This window comes from Bos indicus x Bos taurus, chromosome X, assembly GCF_003369695.1.
Source record: "Bos indicus x Bos taurus breed Angus x Brahman F1 hybrid chromosome X, Bos_hybrid_MaternalHap_v2.0, whole genome shotgun sequence".
NCBI classification, from domain to species: Eukaryota; Metazoa; Chordata; class Mammalia; order Artiodactyla; family Bovidae; genus Bos; species Bos indicus x Bos taurus.
The window spans coordinates 101,553,099-101,560,086 of record NC_040105.1 but is presented as its reverse complement, the minus strand read 5'-3'; positions in this window follow the sequence as shown (position 1 = coordinate 101,560,086).

Here is a 6,988-nt window from a genome sequence, read left to right as displayed (position 1 = left end):
TATTTATCCTTTCAAAGAACCAGCTTTTGGTTTTGTTGATTTTTGCTATGGTCTCTTTTGTTTCTTTTGCATTTATTTCTGCTCTAATTTTTAAGATTTCTTTCCTTCTACTAACCCTGGGGTTCATTTCTTCCTTTTCTAGTTGCTTTACGTGTAGAGTTAGGTTATTTGACTTTTTTCTTGTTTCATGAGGTGTGCCTGTATTGCTATAAACTTTCCCCTTAGGACTGCTTTTACCGTATCCCACAGGTTTTGGGTTGTTGTGTTTTCATTTTCATTCGTTTCTATGCAAATTTTGATTTCTTTTTTGATTTTTTCTGTGATTTGTTGGTTATTCAGCAGCATGTTGTTCAGCCTCCATATGTTGGAATTTTTAATAGTTTTTCTCCTGTAATTGAGATCTAATCTTACTGCATTGTGGTCAGAAAAAATGCTTGGAATGATTTCTATTTTTTTGAATTTACCAAGGCTAGCTGTATGGCCCAGGATGTGATCTATCCTGGAGAAGGTTCCATGTGCACTTGAGAAAATGGTGAAATTCATTGTTTTGGGATGAAATGTCCTATAGATATCAATTAGGTCTAACTGGTCTATTGGATCATTTAAAGTTTGTGTTTCCTTGTTAATTTTCTGTTTAGTTGATCTATCCATAGGTGTAAGTGGGGTATTAAAGTCTCCCACTATTATTGTGTTATTGTTAATTTCTCCTTTCATACTTGTTAGCATTTGTCTTACGTACTGTGGTGCTCCCATGTTGGGTGCATATATATTTATAATTGTTATATCTTCTTCTTGGATTGATCCTTTGATCATTATGTAGTGACCTTCTTTGTCTCTTTTCACAGCCTTTGTTTTAAAGTCTATTTTATCTGATATGAGTATTGCTACTCCTGCTTTCTTTTGGTCCCTATTTGCATGGAAAATCTTTTTCCAGCCCTTCACTTTCAGTCTGTATGTGTCCCCTGTTTTGAGGTGGGTCTCTTGTAGACAACATATGTAGGGGTCTTGTTTTTGTATCCATTCAGCCAGTCTTTGTCTTTTGGTTGGGGCATTCAACCCATTTACGTTTAAGGTAATTACTGATAAGTATGATCCGTTGCCATTTACTTTATTCTTTTGGGTTCAAGTTTATACACCGTTTTTGTGTTTCCTGTCTGGAGAATATCCTTTAGTATTTGTTGGAGAGCTGGTTGGTGGTGCAGAATTCTCTCGGCTTTTGCTTGTCTGAAAAGCTTTTGATTTCTCCTTCATACTTGAATGAGATCCTTGCTGGGTACAATAATCTGGGCTGTAGGTTATTTTCTTTCATCATTTTAAGTATGTCTTGCCATTCCCTCCTGGCTTGAAGAGTTTCTATGGAAAGATCAGCTGTTATCCTTATGGGAATTCCCTTGTGTGTTATTTGTTGTTTTTCCCTTGCTGCTTTTAATATTTGTTCTTTGTGTTTGATCTTCGTTAATTTGATTAATATGTGTCTTGGGGTGTTTCGCCTTGGGTTTATCCTGTTGGGGACTCTCTGGGTTTCTTGGACTTGGGTGATTATTTCCTTCCCCATTTTAGGGAAGTTTTCCACTATTATCTCCTCAAGTATTTTCTCATGGTCTTTCTTTTTGTCTTCTTCTTCTGGAACCCCTATGATTCGAATGTTGTAGCATTTAATATTGTCCTGGAGGTCTCTGAGATTGTCCTCATTTCTTTTCATTCGTTTTTCTTTTATCCTCTCTGATTCATTTATTTCTACCATTCTATCTTCTAATTCACTAATCCTATCTTCTGCCTCTGTTATTCTACTATTTGTTGCCTCCAGAGTGTTTTTAATTTCATTTATTGCATTATTCATTATATATTGACTCTTTTTTATTTCTTCTAGGTCCTTGTTAAACCTTTCTTGCATCTTCTCAATCCTTGTCTCCAGGCTATTTATCTGTGATTCCATTTTAGTTTCAAGATTTTGGATCAATTTCACTATCATTATTCGGAATTCTTTATCAGGTAGATTCCCTATCTCTTCCTCTTTTGTTTGGTTTGGTGGGCATTTATCCTGTTCCTTTATCTGCTGAGTATTCCTCTGTCTCTTCATCTTGTTTAAATTGCTGAGTTTGGGGTGTCCTTTCTATATTCTGGCAGTTTGTGGAGTTCTCTTTATTGTGGCGTTTCCTCACTGTGTGTGGATTTGTACAGGTGGCTTGTCAAGGTTTCCTGGTTAGGGAAGCTTGTGTCGGTGTTCTGGTGGGTGGAGCTGTATTTCTTCTCTCTGGAGTGCAATGAAATGTCCAGTAATGAGTTATGAGATGTCTATATTTTTGGGATGACTTTGGGCAGCCTGTATCTTGAAGCTCAGGGCTGTGTTCCTTTGTTGCTGGAGAATTTGCTTGGTATGTCTTGCCCTGGAACTTATTGGCCCTTGTGTGGTGCTTGGTTTCAGTGTCGGTATGGAGGCATTTGATGAGCTCCTGTCAATTAATGTTCCTTGGCGTCAGGAGTTCCCTGGAGTCAGGGTTTGGACTTAAGTCTCCTGCTTCCAGTTATCGGTCTTATTTTTACAGTAGTTTCAAAACTTCTCCTTCTATACAGCACCATTGATAAAACATCTACATTAAAGATGAAAAGTTTCTCTACTGTGAGGGTCACTCAGAGAGGTTCACAGGGTTACATGGAGAAGAGAAGAGGGAAGAGGGAGTTAGAGGTGACCCAAATGAGATGAGGTGAATCAATAGTGGAGAGAGTGGGCTAGCCAGTAGTCACTTCCTTATGTGCACTCCACAACTGGACCACTCAGAGATGTTCACGGAGTTATACAGAGAAGAGAAGAAGGAGGAAGGTTACAGAGGTGGCCAGAAGGATAAAAGGGGGGAATGAAAAGGAGGGAGACAGATCCAGCCATTAATCAGTTCCCTAAGTGTTCTCCACTGTCTGGAACACACAGAAATTCACAGAGTTGGGTAGAGTAGAGAGGGGTTAGGGAGGAGACACAGGCGACCTGGTGGAAAAAAAGGAGAGTCCAAAGGGAGAGAGAGCAGTCAAGCCAGTAATCTCGCTCCCTAGTGAAAAATGGGTCCTGAAGATTGGGTTCTTAAAGGTACAAAATTGGTAACAAATACCTAAAAGCAAAAATTAAAAATCTAGAGTACAGTTTGGAATTTCAAAAATACGATGTTAAGAAAAGAAGGAAAAGAAAGAGAGAAAAAACGAACAAACAAAAACAAACAAGGTCGTGAAAATTATAAAGAAAGTACAGGTACAAAATTGATAACTAATACCAAAAAGCAAAAATTAAAAATCTAGAGTAGAGTTAAAATTTCAAAAATACAATGTTAAAAAAAAAGAAGAAAAATAAAGAGAGAACACAAACAAACAAAAACAAACAATGTCACAAAAATTATAAAGAAAATACTGGTACAAAATTGATATCAAATACCAAAAAGCATAAATTAAAAATCTAGAGTAGAGTTTCGAATTTCAAAAATACAATGTTAAAAAAGAAGAAGAAGAAGAAGAAAAATAAAGGGAGAAAACAAACAAACAAAACCAAACAATGTCATAAAAATTATAAAGAAAATACAGGTACAAAATTGATATCAAATACCAAAAAGCATAAATTAAAAATCTAGAGTAGAGTTTGGAATTTCAGATATACAATGTTATATAAAAGAAGAAGAGAAAGAAACAGAGAAGAAAAAAAAAGTTACAGAAATTATATTAAAAAAACTGTAGGTACAAAATTGATAACATATACCAAAAAGCGAAAATTAAAAATCTAGAGTAGAGTTTGGAATTTCAAAAATACAATGTTAAAGAAAAGAAGAAGAAGAAGAAAAAAACAAGGTCAAAAAATTATAAAATATATATATATGAAGTTTGCTGAAGAAGAAAAAATAGGGTCTTTTTTTTTGCAAAGTAATAGGTTATAAAAGTGAAAATTAAATGAACAATAGACTTAAAAATTTTTTTAAATTAAAAAACAAAAAGAATGATCGTAAAAATAATAAAAATATATCTAGGACTTTCTTGGTTTTGTTGTGGGTGTTGTGGGTTCAGTTCATTTTTGGCTAGTTCCTTGGTCAGACTTATATTTCTCGAGATCTATAGGCCCCTTCCTATGTAGTCCGTAGTAACCACAGGGTTTTGATCTATTGCCTGTAGCTTCCAAGGCGTTTCCCTCTGTTATATCTTTTTCTGTTTGCTAGTCTCTTCAGTATCTGGTTTCCGCCCTGACACAAAGGGGACGGTGGAGGACACTTTTTTTTTTTTTTTTTTTTTTTTAGGCTTACTTGTTCAGTCGCGCTGTGGGGAGGGAGGGAGGGATGCTGCAAACAAATAACACTGGCGTGGGCTCACAGTGCCTCAGCCACCCTGGGTCTGCCCCCGCTCACGGCGCGTGTAGCCACCCTGCCCACACTGCTCGGGCTCTAGGTTGTTCCGCCGGGAACAATCCGAGGCCGGCCCTGGGTTGCATGCACCTCCCAGGTCCAAGCCGCTCAGGTTCAGGCACTCGGGTAGTCCTCAGAGGTGCAGACTCAGTTGGGCCTGCGTTTTGTGCTCTTCCCAGGTCCGAGCAGCTCAGGTGATGAGGTGTTTGGTGAGCGCCAATGCTGCGACTTATCGCCTCCCCGCCACTCGGTTATCTGGGTGTAAAACCGGCGCACCTTCTCAGGCAGATGTTGACTGTCCAGACCCCCAAGAAGTTTTAGTTAGCAAAGAAGCCTGCTTACAGTTTTATAGATAATGTCTCTCTGGGGCTGCGATTGCCCCCTTCCGGCTCTGGCTGCCTGTCACCGGAGGGGGAAGGTCTGCAGCCGGCTATCTCTGTTCAGTCCTTTGTTCCGTGCGTGGGCCTGGCGGTCTTAGGTTAGGGCTGGCTTTTTGCGTGGTAGATATCCCACAGTCTGGTTTGCTAGCCCAAATTATTTCGCTCAGATAGCGCTCAGGGTATTCAGGCCAGATTCTTACTCTCAGCGATGCAGCCCGCGCCACGCCTCCCTGCCCAGCCCCCGCTTGCTAATGGCGGATGCAGGCGTCTGCGCTGCTTCTCCGCTGGGGGAGTTACCGTTGGGCTCGCAATCTGCGAGTTTTAATTGTTTATTTATTTTTTCTCCCTGTTATCTTGCCCTCTGTGCTTCCAAAGCTCGGCACAGATTCGGCAGTGAGAAGGTTTCCTGGTGTTTGGAAACTTCTCTCTTTTTAAGACTTCCTTCCCGGGATGGAACTCCGTCCCTCCCTCTTTTGTCTCTTTTTTTTGTCTTTAATATTTTTTCCTACCTCCTTTCAAAGAGTTGGGTTGCTTTTCTGGGTGCCTGATGTCCTCTGCCGGCATTCAGAAGTTGTTTTATGGAATTTACTCGACATTTAAATGCTCTTTTGATGAATTTGTGGGGGAGAAAGTGTTCTCCCCGTCCTACTCCTCTGCCATCTTGGCTCCTCCCTCATCGCTAAGAAATTTTAAGCAGTCATACTGTTAAAATTTTAACAGGTTAAGATTATTTTTAGTTTTTCCTTACTCTCAAGTGATGTTTATTTTGGTCTTAGATTATTAATCTCCTATAATTATTCTATCTTTATCTAAACATGTTGAAGATGTTTACATGAGAGCATAAGTTTAGAAAGTTTTATCTTCCAATTCAGCTTTTTCTCTCCCTTTGGAGACTGAAGTCTCAGAATATATGAAGCATTCTTCTTTCTGTTGAAATTAATACCAGCTATTCTCAGTATTAATACAACAAAAGAAAACTCTTCTTCTTACAATAACTATACTGTTTCTTATGCCACAAGTAAAAATTTCCTACAGATATGAATTATGAATAAAATATATTTATTGCATTATTATCATGTACCAGACGCTCTGGTGTTTTGCATGATGTATCTCATTTTGTTTCACATAAATCCTTGTAGATACTTAATAATTTTTTCCCTTAAAACAACTTACATGATAATTATTTTATCTTCTTTACCACAGAATCTCAGTGTCCATAAATGTGCCTGGAACATAAGAGGTATAATATTTGTTAAATGAATTGATTATATGACTGGATTTTTATTATGCAAATTAGAAAGCTGAGGTACAGAAATTTTAAAATACTTATTCAAGTATACATAGATAGTAGATAACATAGTCAGGACTCAACTAAGTTCTGCCTGATTCCACAAAGTCCTTTCCCATAACCACAGTTTTGCTTGCCTTTGCAAAATCTGTCATACCTGGTGCTATTTTCCTCAGCCTCGATTCAGCTCAGTTCAGTCCCTCAGTCGTGTCCGACTCTTTGCGACCCCATGACTCACAGCACAACAGGCCTCCCTGTCCATCACCAACTCCTGGGGTTTACTCAAACTCATGTCCATCAACTTGGTGATGCCATCCAGCCATCTCATCCTCTGTCATCCTCTTCTCCTCCTGCCCCCAATCTCTCCCAGAATCAAGGTCTTTTTCAATAAGTCAACACTTCACATGAGGTGGCTAATGTACTGGAGTTTCAGCTTTAGCATCAGTCCTTCCAATGAACACCCAGGACTGATCTCCCTTAGAATGCACTGGTTGGATCTCCTTGCAGTCCAAGGGACTCTCAAGAGCCTTCTCCAACACCACAGTTCAAAAGCATCAATTGTCCAGTGCTCAGCTTTCTTCACAGTCCAACTGTCATATACATACATGATGACTAGAAAAACAATAACCTTGACTAGATGGACCTTTGTTGGCAAAGTAATGCCTCTGCTTTTTAATATGCTATCTAGGTTGGTCATGACTTTCCTTCGAAGGAGTAAGTGTCTTTTAATTTCATGGCTGCAATCACCATCTGCAGTAATTTTGGAGCCCAAGAAAATAAAGCCAGCCACTGTTTCCACTTTTTCCCCATCTATTTCCCATGAAGTGGTGGGACCAGATGCCATAATTTTAGTTTTCTGAATGTTGAGATTTAAGCCAACTTTTCACTCTCCACTTTCACTTTCAACAAGAGGCTTTTGAGTTCCTCTTCACTTTCTGCCATAAGGGTGG